Below are 14,316 nucleotides of genomic sequence, written 5' to 3'. Positions count from 1 at the left end.
TATGGTTGTGTACTGCATGGCAACCACTGCACAGTTAGTAGACACATGCATGCAGTTTAATGATCTAACTGTCATGTGATAGGCTATTGTCATGTGCGCCAAAATGATGTCCTGCTTATAAATGATAACAACTAGGAAACGGACATCTAAAAAATAAAAAAGGAACCCGATGAGGATTCAAACCACAGCTCCATTGTGGATGTGGGTTTGATGTCCCAGCAGTCTACTCAATGAGCTACGATGGCTGGTACAGTAGTGCGGGATGATACACATTCAATGTTGTTAAATAAATTTTTTCTTGAATCTGGATGAGGAACCACATGCTGACCTCCAAGTGCATCTTTTTTTCTTCACTCTGTATACACTACACTTGCCTCATTGTCATATAAAACAGAAAGTTTGTGATGCAGTAGGTACATAAAATGTGGTGCAAGGAAACTGTGACTGGGGGTATTTCTGGTGCCAATACTGTATCCCATTCCCTGTTCCATTCATGAATAGTGAACAGAAAAAATGGCTGTCAGTAAGCATGTATTTGAGCACTAGTTTCTCTGATTTTACAATCTTAATTTCACCTTTGTATAAGATAAAGTATTATGCTTCACTCTCCTTGGGGAAATGTGCATTCTCAGAATTTTAACAGTAAACATAACTGTGATCCATGATGCCAATCTTGCAGTATCTGCAAGCATCTCTTCAAAACTCTTGAGCTTACTCGACATGTAGAGCATACTCTCAGATCTTCTCCATTTATTCTAGTTGGTAAGTCACAGCTTAGTGTCAATCAATGCATAAGAATTTTACGAATAACCATTTCCCCAAAAATCTCACTGCTGTCAATTTCAGATTTTAACCAACTTCCTGTTCCTAAGCATTATGTGAGTTTCACTGCTTTTCATGAGTCCTGCAAACTCTGGCACTTTGTTGTGAATGTTTCAGCAGTTTACCATGAGCATTTTAATACTCTTTATCTGTGGGGTGCATTTCTTTCAATCTTACATTGATACTTCTGGGTTTCATACAGCTATTGGTATCCGGAATGGATGGAGTGTCACCTAACCTAAAAAACCTTTATGTGCACCCTACACATAGTCAGCTATTTAGTAGCAGCATCTAATGTGTAGTGGACACCTTACCTATTTAGAGGACCCTACAGTTCTCAACCCTAAGGTACAATTCCAGTAAGTTGCAGCCTAGCTTGTCACCGAACCTTCAAAGTCTCTGGTTCAGCGTTTCCACTCGACTCAGAACCAAAAGGTCATGATCAGTTCTTGGGACAATGCTGGAAACTGTGAGCTTTGTTGAAAATCCATGCATAAGGCTGATCTTCTCAACCTTCTCTGCCAGTCGCTTTAATGACCCAAGAATGACCTAGGAGCCCAGACGACATGCATAATTTGTTTCAACATGCACCACAAGCTGCAGTTGGTTGCACCCTGTTCCCTCAGTGGCTGCTATAACAGCCTCTTCAACATACTAAATGAGGCCACCAGGCATACACAACGAGTGCACCTGGAATCCTTTCCTGTTCTTCGTTGCCATTTCCCTAAGGAGTACCATCATTCACCACACATTTGAACTGCCGATGATTAATGGACCTCTACCCTTTTGCGTTTGCCTACCGTTGATAATGGCCAAAAAAATTTTCCCCAAATAGGTGAAATGAGTCCCACTGCCTCAGTTTCAATCTCAATGAAAGACAGCACCTTAAACTTGTTGGGTACAGGGATTTTTACAACAACCTGAGTCCTCCCTGGTCTCTGTCCATCCTGTACAGGTCACCTAGATTACCACTGACACACCACTGCACTTTCTGCAGAGGAGTCAGGATCCACAGGAGAGGCTAGTACTTCAGGTGCTTATGGGACAGGTATCACAGGTGCTCTAAGGAGCTCTTCCAACACACCAATTCGCAGCAGCTGCCAATTGTTTGACAGTAGTCTGGGCAATTTCCATCTGATTACCAATATCAACCAACTCATCCCATGTTTGACAACAGCATTGACAGTGGGGCTGCATTTTGGCTGGTGCAATATATTAAAAGGCAGTGAACAAATGTATTTAAATTAAACCTGCTGATTATGTTTTAATCCGTTGATCTAAAAAGTTGCTAATTCACTATAGGAATAGAAGCAGATACAGAAAACGAAATTTCTAATAAGGCAACACAGAAACCTGTGGTAAAAATAACTAGTTTCCTAAAACTTTTAATGTTAATTATAGTTGTTAGCAAACACAAAAACAGAGTTAATTTATGATAATATACAAGGCTACTCCTCTTTAAGGGAAAACTAGATGTAACACAATATGTTAGTTAGAAAATCTGCTACAGTAACTAAATCACAAATGCAGATTTGTTACAAATTGCTCAAAGATTATGCAGAAGATGTGACATTAACAATAAAATAAGTGAATATAGAACATTAAATCAACACATGATCTTGTACAAATTGTCTCTCACAAAGGAAAATTGCTGACGGCATGCCGAAGAAGAACACTGCAGCCCAAGTTTCTCCTATGCTGCAGGGGCCTTTCCGCTCAAAGAAGTAAGTGTGCATTGCCTTTCCCACACTTGTAGGGATGACCTTGGATTTTTTGGGTGGCAGCAACCCTGCATACTTGCATTGGAAATTTTGTCATTTTGACTGAGGTTTGAAGTAATGACACTGTGTCTCATCTCCACTGACCATTTGCGACAAGAACACATTCATTTGTAAATAGTCTTCACAGGTTTGCCACTGGATCACATTGTGCAAATTCCACAAAATTTTCTTGGAGCAACTGTCCGACATCTTCAGGTGGTTCAACCTTGCTGGTGGCTAGGTATGACTGACAGTATCTGCATGTTGACACCCTGTTTCTAGAACACACATGCAAAGAATGTGCAGGCACGGAAATCGTGCGTATGCAATGATTTGCAGATAGATGGTGACATAATCAAACTCCCTCTGCTGAAAATCACAGAGTGACTCTCCTGCACTTGCGCTGTATGCTGCATTTGCAAACAGTGCGACCAGATGTTACTCACCAATGGCCGCATTAGACCAATGTTATGATAGGCCTGTTATCAAAGAATCTTGATTTTAGCGCCGTGATTTAATAGCAGCCAATGCAGGGTTCCAGGATGTGCTCAATTGGAATACGCATACTTGTTGATGAGATTATCGGCCTTGTGAATATGTACTGCTTCCTTAATGACACAATCCCAGATAGATGATACCAGGGATAAAACTTCCATCTTTTCATAAATCATCCAATGTCCTGTATTCAGACAGTGTCCCGCAGTTGCCGACTTTTCCGGTTGACGAAGGCATGTATGACGCTGATGTTCATCGCAGCATTCTTGTACTGTGGGGCATGTCTGGCCTATATACCCTGCCCCACATTGACAAGGAATCTTGTACACACTACATTTCCTCAGGCCGAGGTCATCCTTAACCAAACCCAACAGGTTTTTCAGTTTTGCAGATGGTTGAAAAACACACTTAATTCCATATCTTCCGAGGGCTCTTACGACTCTTGACGACATGGCACCAAAAGACGACAAAAAGGCCAAAGTGGTGGGTATCTTCCTACCTTCATTCTGTTCCTCAGACTGAACTTGCCTGGGCCTGAATGCATTACGTATATGTCTCTCAGAATAACTGTTTTGTCAGAACACTGTCTTCAAATGTTGTATTTCACTTGACAGGCTTTCAGGATCAGATACAACATGTGCTCTATGAACTAACGTACATAATGCACTACCGCATTGTACAGGATGATGGCAGCTTGTGGCCTGCAGATATAGATCTGTATGCATTGGCTTGCAGTAGACGCTGTGTCCCAAGGTTCCATCTGCTTTCCTTCATACCAAAACATCAAGAAAAGATAAAGTATCATCTTTTTCCACTTCCATTGTGAAGTTTATATTCGGATGGAGCGAATTCAGATGCTGAAGAAACGTAGGTAGAGTATCAAGTCCATGTGGCCACACCACAAATGTATCGTCCACATACCGCAGAGTGGCTGACTGCAGTACTTTTTCTTCAAAGTCCTCTATAAAATAATTGGCCACCACAGGAGACAGAGAGCTTCCCATGGCGACACCGTCCACTTGTTCAAAATATTTGTCATGAACTAAGAAGTATGTTGAAGTAAGCACGTGTTAAATAATGCTACTATGCCCTCCTCGAACTTGTTGCTAATGAGCTCCAAAGAGTCCTGCAAGGGCACCTTTGTAAACAAAGACACAACATCTAAACTTACTAAGAAATCCGATGATTGCTATCTAAGAGTTTTCAGGTGACCTATGAAAGCCTTGAAGACTATTTACAATAAATCAAAACTTGAAGAGTCACAACACATTCACTTCCTTGACTTAGGACTGCAAATGTTCAAGAGAGAGTCCCATTCAACATGTTTCCTGTGCTGCTTGAAGACAGTGAGGCACCTACTGGGTGCACACTTTGCAAAATTTCTACCTGTCCTTAATGATGGTGTGAAAACCTCTGATGCACAATCCAACTTATATGGCTGCTACCATAACCTGCGCGCCTTGAATAATGAGGGCATCCATGGGCTGGACAATGGCATTGGTAATGCAGTGTGGCACTCCAGACCATGCAGTATCAACCTACGACTCTGTCCTTCCCTGAATCACTTGTACCATACCTTTACTCTTACAGAGGACATGCAGTGCTCTCCATACACTTGTGCCATTCTTCGATGAATTTCCATTCCCACCACGCCTTATGCTACCAGACAAAGCCCTACAAACCTTTGCTCTTCTTTTGAAGCCTTCATTTCATTGTTTCCAGCGTGACTCAATACAATGGACAGTGGATGTGTGCATGTTCCCTTTGTTGCCATGTGAGTGTGTCCCCATATCCCTCTAGTGGGTTTGAGGCCTCAGCACCTTTATACAGGCCACACTGTCTTCCGCAGGCAGTGACATTATGATTCTTCCAACAGTTTTCATTTTACAGCCTCCAACTCGTATTCTTTTGAATTCACCTTACAAGAAGACTCTTAATGAGGTTACAATGGCAGTAGCTCTGTTGACTGAAAGTGAATGCCAATAATTGGTATAGACTTCTTTCCAATGGCTACCAACTATAAACAGAGGGCAACACTGTCTTTAATGGGCCTTACATTTCAGTAAATAAGATTATTCCAAAATCAATTACACATAACATTTCAGTGATTGTTAAGTCAACAAATCATGTATGCTCTCATGGAAGTAGATGCACTAAATAATATTGTCTGCTATTCCACATTTGCAGCAGTCAGATATCTGTTTTGCTGACTGGCAATAACTGTAGGACAGAGACTGCCCCGCACTTTGGTAATCATTCTGAAAAATCATTCTGAAGTTACTCAGTTACATTCTTGCAGCAGTTTCCTGTCTCAATCCCAACTTGGTGACACAATATGTTTATAAAAAGAACAACTATTTCCCCATTGGCCAAGGTTTCACCACTGTGGCTGTGAAGTATAGTGATTGTTTAGTGGAAGCACTCTGCAACATATTGAACATTCTAACTACAGTTATTTCCATGATGATACAGTACAAGACATCCATATGAAAGTCTTACATTCATCGTAATATCTCTGCTCTTACTCTCCTTTCCATCTCACTATTGCTATCCAAGTCCCAATTTTTTACTTGCTACCCAGAATTCTTAGATGTGCTCTACAGAATCCATGCTAGGAAATCTGGCCAACACATAAATAGCCTCGTGTCTATGGAGGATTCCTTGAACCGAACTGCCACAACATGGCTGTCTGTAATATAATATTCCATACGATGAAAGTAGTAAAAAAAAAAAAAATTCCATACGATGAAAAAAAAAAAAAAGTTGAGCATTCTGAGCTCAGATGGTCAACACACCCAACTGAAGGCCATATCACACTCTACCAATGGGGTCATCGGATGAAATATGGAGAGGCATGTGGTTAGAACACCACTCTCAACGTTGTTGTCAGGTTTCTTGACCTTGGAAGAGCTACTAGTCAATCGAGTAGCTGCCCAGTTGGCATCATGAGGTGGAGTGCACCTCATACTAGTCCCACCGAGGAAAAAAACCTGGCAGTACTGGTAATCAAACCCAGGTCCCCCTCATGGCAGTCAGCCATGCTGACCACTCAGCTATGGAGGCAGACAATACAAGTAGTACACAAAATACCAATTTTAACTTCCACATTGGAAATGAGAGCTGCTTTTCTTTAATAAGTTCAGAAAAATTACTGCTGGGATAGTTAGCAAAATGAGGAGGCTGGCCGGAGGCATGTTATATTGAGTGCTATAAACTCTGAAATAAGACACAAAATAATGTTATACATAGCAGCGCATAGTGAATTAACAAATTTGGAAAGAAAGAACCAGTGGATCGTAAGTTCTGTAAGAGGAGATGATACCTGTAACACAGGCAACACTTAAAAAAACCACCTGCTGAATTGTACAGACTGTGAACATTATTGTTGACCACCTGCAGCCATTCATGCTTGTCTCTTCCCTGACACTGATAGCATTTTCCATGTCGTAAGGCCAGAATTGTGCTACAGTCGTTTGAGGAGTGTGGTAGAGAACTCACATTGATTTCTTGGCCACAAAATTCACCTATTCTGAAACTGATGGAACACAATCTGATGTGAGCTCCGCATCCACAGTTCAGTAGCTCATATTTTTTGGCAATTGAAGGATCTATGCATAAACATTAGGTACCTCTGAAAACTTACCAGGAACTTGTAGAATGCATGCCACCCACTATCACTACTGTATTGTGTTTCAAAAGTGGACCAACATAAGCCGAAGAATAATGCTCTTATCAGAGAACAAAGAAACGCAAATATGGTCTTGTTTCAAAAGAGTCTGACTGAAAAACCTTCTACCTTCCTCAGCACCTTTAAAAATTTTCCCAAAAGTTTTGGATGCTAACATACTTGCACTCTCTTTTAACGTGCAAATCATCTCTCACTCCCACAAGCTCCCCTAATGGTAACTCACACCCAGTAGTCCGTCACTCTAAGTCGCTCATATCCATTCACTTCCACTTGTCTGTTCTCACTCACTTACTCATTCCAACTCATTGTCATGATCTCTTTGTGTCTCTCTAGTTGTCTCTGTCTTACAGCCAGAGTCTGCTTCATTCTGTCCTACTACTAATGTCTCCACTCACCATCACTGTCTTCCTCATGCTCTCCCTAAAGGTGCATTTAGACCCGTGCACCTTGCACCTAGTCGTCATGTGGCTGCAGCTTGCCCCACTCACAGGAGATGTGTCCACTGTGAATGGAGTCACCTGCACGCACATGTCGAGGAAGAGGCACACACCTAAACGTGTGCCTGTAGTTGTGCGTGGGGAAAGAAGTTGCACGGCTACTAGCTGCTAGGTGCACAGGTGTAAATTCACATTTACTGCTACTATCTCGTTCACTCCTTCGTGCTGCTGATGTTTCTTCACATTGCCACTACATCTCTCTTCCTCACTGTCGTTGTCAAAGACTTTTTGTCTCCCATCACTGGCTCTCACCCACATCCACATTCTCCTTCTCTTTATGCCTCTCCCACTGGCACCATTCTTTTCCTAGCACTGTACTGTCACTGTCAACTATGTTCCACTGACACTCTGTCCCCCTCTTTCCCTCACATTGTTGTCTAGTCTTTATTACTTTTCCGTCTCTTTCCCACTTCCGCTGTCTCCTTCTCACACATCATAAAAAAGTGTGACTATGTTCCCATGCAAAAATTTTTAAGGTGCTGCGGAAGGTAGAATGAAGCAGCTGGTACGCTACTTTTGCTGTTGCCCTACTTTTCAGTCAGTCTTTAAAACTGGAGCATATTTGCCTTTTTTGTGCTCCAACAGGAGCATTTTCCTTTCTTTTCACTGCCACTGCAGGGCACATCAATCATATGAAAAGAACTTTATGGGTCAGTAAAATATGGGTAGTTTACTTACGCAAAATTGAAATAAAGCAAAACTAATTTTACACCTTAGACCAGATTTTACAGGAACAAAAATTTTCATGTGCTTCAGTACTACAAAATGGGGCTCCTAGAACCCTTCTGATGATGACAGAGACATTTTATAGCATATTTCTCACTGCCACATCACTTTACAAAATACCTTTCATTCCTCACAACAGATTTTGTGCATACAAGTAGGGTAACTTTGAACTTCTGTATCTCAGAAATGGATAAAAGTAAGAAAAATTTCAAGACTCTTCAAGATCTGAATCTTAGGAACATACTGTAAAAATTCCACCCATTTCCTGTTACTCAGTTTTGGTAAAAAAAAAAAAAAAGCTTTGTTTGGGAGTATTTTAAGGAACCACCTATGAGCTGATGGTGCTTCCATAACCCTCTTAAGACCCACTGTAGACCACATTATGTGCAAAAAGAACCAACTGATTTGCACCACTTGCCTAAGCAAGAGGAAGTGTGTAATATTCATACTTCATGTTGTGTTATCCTCACTGATTTCAAATGCACATGTGGTTGAAAATACATTTATTGTTGACTTCTTATTGGGCACCAGGTTGTAAAAGCAAACACATTCCACACACCTATTAGTAACAGACTTCCTCCACAATTTGAAAGCATCTTTTGCTCTTCGTACAATTGCTGATTCGGTAAACAAACTAATCAACATCTTAATAAATTTATCAAATTGCCAATAATTTCTGTTCTATGGTATGTCTCCCCCCCCCCCCCATAAAAAATCATACTACAATTATACTACTCTTTCCTGTCTATTCACACATGCTTTTCCACCGATGAGGTCTTTGGTTGTACTGAATAAGCTAATGAATTTTATGTGCTCTACACTTAGCTACACTGAAGCGCTAAAGAAACTAGTATAGGCATGCATATTCAAATGCAGAGATACGTAAACAGGTAGAATACGGCACTGCGATTGGCAATGCCTCTATCAGACAACAAGTGTCTGGCACAGTTGTTAGGTGGGATACTGCTGCTCCAATGGCAGGTTATCAAGATTTAAGTGAGTTTGGATGTTGTGTTATATTCGTCGCACAAGCGGTGGAACACAGCATCTCTGAGGTAGCGATGAAGTGGCTATTTTCCTGTATGACCATTTCACAAGTGCACCATGAATATCAGGAATCAGGTAAGCATCAAATCTCAGACACTGCTGCGGCTGGAAAAAGATCCTGCAAGAACAGGACCAACGATGACTGAAAAGAATCGTTCGACATGACAGAAATGCAACCCTTCCACAAATTGCTGCACATTTCAACACTGGGCCATTAACAAGTGTCAGCGTGCAAACCATTCAACAAAACATCATTGATATGGGCTTCAGTGACATTGGACTGTTGAGGACTGGAAACATATTGCCTGGTCGGACGAGTCTCGTTTCAGATTCTATTGAGCGGACAGACTTGTATGAGTATGGAGACAACCCCATGAATCCATCGACCCTACAAGTCAGCACGGGACTGTTCAAGCTGGTGGAGGCTCTGTAGAGGCAGTTGGGGTGATATGTGACCCCAAAGACATCTAGATATGAGTCTGACAGGTGACAAGTACGTAAGCATCCTGTCTGATCACCTGCACCCATTCGTGTCTATTATGCATTCCGACGGACTTGGGCAGTTCCAGCAAGAGAATGCTACACCCCACATGCCTGGAATTGCTACAGGGTGGTGTGAGGAACATTCTTCTGACAAGGGAACCTCCCCATCGCACCCCCCCCTCAGATTTAGTTATAAGTTGGCACAGTGGATAAGCCTTGAAAAACTGAACACAAATCAATCGAGAAAACAGGAAGAAGTTGTATGGAACTATGAAAAAATAAGCAAAATATACAAACTGAGTTGTCTATGCGCAAGATAGGCAACATCTAGGATAATCTGAGTTCACGCGCGCCGTGGTCCCGTGGTTAGTGTGAGCAGCTGTGGAACGAAAGGTCAATGGTTCAAGTCCGCCCTCAATTTAAAATTTTAATTTCTTATTTTCGCAAAGTTATGATCTGTCCGTTCATTCATTGAAATCTCCGTTCACTGTAATAAGTTTAGTGTCTGTATTTTGCGACCGCACCGCAAAACCGTGCGATTAGTAGACGAAAGGACGTGCCTCTCCAATGGGAACCGAAAACATTTGATTGCAAGGTCATAGGTCAACCGATTCCTCCACAGGAAAACACGTCTGATATATTCTATACGACACTGGTGAAGGCATGTGCGTCACATGACAGGAATATGTTGTCGACCCTCCTAACTTGTACACTTGGCAAATGGGTAAAAAGATTCTTCTACCTTGCCCGATTTAGGTTTTCTTGTGGATGTGATAATCACTCCAAAAAAAGTGATGAAAACATAAGAGTCTGTCACATAAACTGAAAATAAAATATTAAACTTTTCACTGGAGGCAGGACTTGAACCAAAGACCTCTCGTTCCGCAGCTGCTCACGCTAACCACGGGACCACTGCGCTCCTGAGATCAAGCTATCCTTAATGTTGCCTATCTTGCGTATGGACAACTCAAATTGTATATTTTACTTATTTTTTCATAGTTCCACACACCTTCTTCCTGTTTTCTCGATTGATCTGTGTTCAGTTTTTCAAGGCCTATCCACTGTGCCAACTTATAACTAAATCTGAGGGGGGTGCGATGGGGAGGTTCCCTTGTGAGTTTAAACACCTCTGCAGGCCATCAAACTCCCCAGACATGAACATTATTGAGCACATCTGGGATGTCTTGCAAACATGCTGTTCAGAAGAGATCTCCACCCCCTCATACTCTTAGGATCTAAGGGAGTCCTGCAGGATTCATAGTGTCAATGCCCCCCAGAACTACATCAGACACTAGTTGAGTCCACGCCACGTCGTGTTGCAGCACTTCTGTGTGCTTGGGAGGCCTTACACGATATTAGGCAGGTGTACCAGTTTCTTTGTCTCTTCAGTGTGTATGCTACAAACTGGTCAATTGCAGGTTAGTGGTTTTCTTTTACTTATGTGTTGTTTTTCTGAGTAAGAAGACAGACACCAAACAGAATTTTAAAACATGTATCACGTTTGTGCCATAGATAATTCAGAATTTGACATTATTGTTATCCTTTGAGTTGAGATGATGCAGGGATATTACATATCGCGCTACTGTGTTCCTCATGAAGTCATAACAAACTGATATATATTTATGACATAATTTCCATAAATGACCACCACACCTGGGCATCCATAATATGACCTCTGCCTTTGTAGGCAGAGGTGGGGCCATTGTGAGCTGCAGATTTGCTTCTTTTCTGGGAGAGGAGACGGGGAATTTAATGACATGATTACCTCTTAGCAGCTATAATGTCCACTGCATTTCAAACTTTACTTCAAGAACAGTGAATTATTTTCTTAAGCACATTTCTATTGTCACAATTATAGGGAACTCTCAGATATTAAATGCAATTCTTTTAATGCATATTGATAACAATGAGAATATTGTGTGCCTGAGAATATTTCACGTATGTTCCAGAAAATAAAGTGCAATTTTGTATCTGTTACTGGTATATTAGTATGTCCAGAATATCACATAGAGCAAACAAGGGAATCCTCCTCAAATGTATCACTCTATAATGTAACTGTGGTCTTTTTATAAAACACTTGCCAAAAACCCAGCACTGCCTGTTTATCATTTTGCCAATTACCTATTAGAAACGTCTATGTAAACATGATTACTCTGCTATTCACAATAAAGTGCCTGGCAGAGGGTTCAATGAATCACCTTCAAGCTGTCTCTCTACCGTTCCACTCTCGAACGACATGCGGGAAAAACGAGCACTTAAATTTTTCTGTGTGAGCCCTGATTTCTCTTATTTTTTCGTGATGATCATTTCTCCCTATGTAGGTGGGTGCCAACCGAATGTTTTCGCAATCAGAGGTGAAAACTGGTGATTGAAATTTCATATGATCCCGTCGCAACGAAAAATGCCTTTATTTTAATGATTGCTACTCCAGTTCACGTATCATCTCTGTGACACTATCTCCCCTATTTTACGATAATACAAAATGAGCTGCCCTTCTTTGTACTTTTTCGATGTCATCCGTCAGTCACACCTGATGCGGATACCACACCGCCCAGCAATACTCCACAATAGGACGGACAAGTGTGGTGTAAGCAGTCTCTTTAGTACACCTGTTGCACCTAAGTGTTCTGCCAATGAATCACGATCTTTGATTTGCTCTACCCACAATATTATCTATGTGATAATTTCAATTTAGATTATTTGTAATTGTAATCCCTAAGTATTGAGTTGAATTTACGGCCTTTAGATTTGTGCGACTTATCGCGTAATCGAAATTTAGCTGATTTCTTTTAGTACTCATGTGAATAACTTCACACTTTTCCTTATTCAGGGTCAATTGCCACTTTTTGCACCATACAGATATCTTATCTAAATCATTTTGCAAGTCATTTTGATCATCTGATGACTTTACAAGATGGTAAATGACAGCATCATCTGCAAACAATCTTAAGACAGCTACTCAGATTGTCTCCTATGTCATTAATATAGATCAGGAACAATAGAGGGCCTATAACACTTCCTTGGGGATCGCCGGATATTCCTTCTGTTTTACTCAATGACTTTCCTTCTATTACTACGAACTGTGACCTTTCTGATAGGAAATCACGAATCCAGTCGCACAACTGAGGCGATACTCCATAGCCACGCAGTTTGGTTAAAAGACGCTTGTGAGGAACGGTGTCGAAAGCCTTCTGGAAATCTAAATTATGGAATCAATTTGACATCCCCTGTTGATAACACTTATTATTTCATGAGTATAAAGAGCTGGTTATGTTTCACAAGAACGGTATTTTCTGAAACCGTGCTGACTATGTGTCAATAAATCGTTTTCTTCAAGCAGCAGATTACTCCTACTTTCCTTTTTGGGTATTTGTGTGACTTGAGCAATTTTCCAGTCTTTAGGTATGGATCTTTCTGTGAGTGAGTGGTTGTATATAATTGTATATGGAGCTATTTTATAAGCATACTCTGAGAGGATCCTGACTGGTATACACTCTGGACCAGAGGCATTGCCTTTATTAAGTGATTTAAGCTGCTTCATTACTCCGAGGATATCTACTTCTATGTTTCTCATCTTGGCAGTTGTTCTTGATTGGAATTCAGGAATATTCACTTCGTCTTCTTTGGTGAACGAGTTTCGGAAAACCGTGTTTAATAGCTCTGTTTTAGTAACACTGTCATCCGTGACTTCGCCATTGTTATCGCGCAGTGAAGGTATTAATTGCATCTTGCCACTGGTGTGCTTTATGTATGACCAGAATCTTTTTGGGTTTTCTGCCAGATTTCGAGACAGCATTTCATTGCGGAAATTATTAAAAGCACTTCGCATTGAGGTACGCACCATATTTCAAACTTCTGTAAAACTTGGGGATTTTTGCGTTCTTTTAAATTTGGCATTCTTTTTTCGTTGCTTCTGCAACTACGATTAAACCTGTTTTGTGTACCATTGGCAATCAGTACACTCACTTATTAATTTATGTGGTATATATCTCTCAATAGCTGTTGATACTATCTCATGATCAAATCAGAAGGAGTGAAGACTGTCTCTTAAAAAGGTGTTAAGAGCATTTTTATCAGCTTTTTTAAAATAGATATACTTTGCATTTCTTTCTGATGGTTGTGGGTGTTATGGTATTCAGCCTAGCAGTAACTGCCTTGTGGTCACTAACCCCTATATTCACCACAATACTCACTATTTGTGCTCTCGCAACCATTTATGCTTCAAGTGGGCTCATGAACAAACCTCTACCCATACTATTTTACACAAACTATCTACTTCAATATCACTACAAGGTAAACTACCTCCGACAGCAATAAATACTCCACCACCAACTGTATTTAATCCATCCTTTCTGAACACTGTTAGAGCCAATGTTGCAGATGGTGAGCTCCATCTTAATCTCAGAAGCAAGACTGGCAGTCTTTACCATTTCCGCTAGCCGCTCGAAACCAGACAGACTCTCCTCCGATACAAAGTGACACACGTCATTGGTACAGACATGAGTCACCACCTGCAGCTGGCTGCACCCTGTACTCTTCATGGCTTCCGGAAGCACCCTATCCACATCTGGAATGACTCCCCCCCCCCCCCCCCCCAAAAATGCACTCTGGCTTCCTTCCCCTCCTTGGCAGCCATGTTCCTAAAGGCCCCCATTATGCGCCTAACCTTGGAGCTCCCAACTACCAGCAAACCCACCCTCTGTGAATGCCCAGACTTTGCGGGCTGAGAAGCTTCATCTGGAACAGAGTGGACGACTGCATCCAGCTCAGAGACATCTTCGGCCACAGATAATGCCCG

Source organism: Schistocerca piceifrons, chromosome 2, assembly GCF_021461385.2.
Source record: "Schistocerca piceifrons isolate TAMUIC-IGC-003096 chromosome 2, iqSchPice1.1, whole genome shotgun sequence".
Classification (NCBI taxonomy): domain Eukaryota; kingdom Metazoa; phylum Arthropoda; class Insecta; order Orthoptera; family Acrididae; genus Schistocerca; species Schistocerca piceifrons.
Note: the sequence above shows the minus strand (reverse complement) of the source record.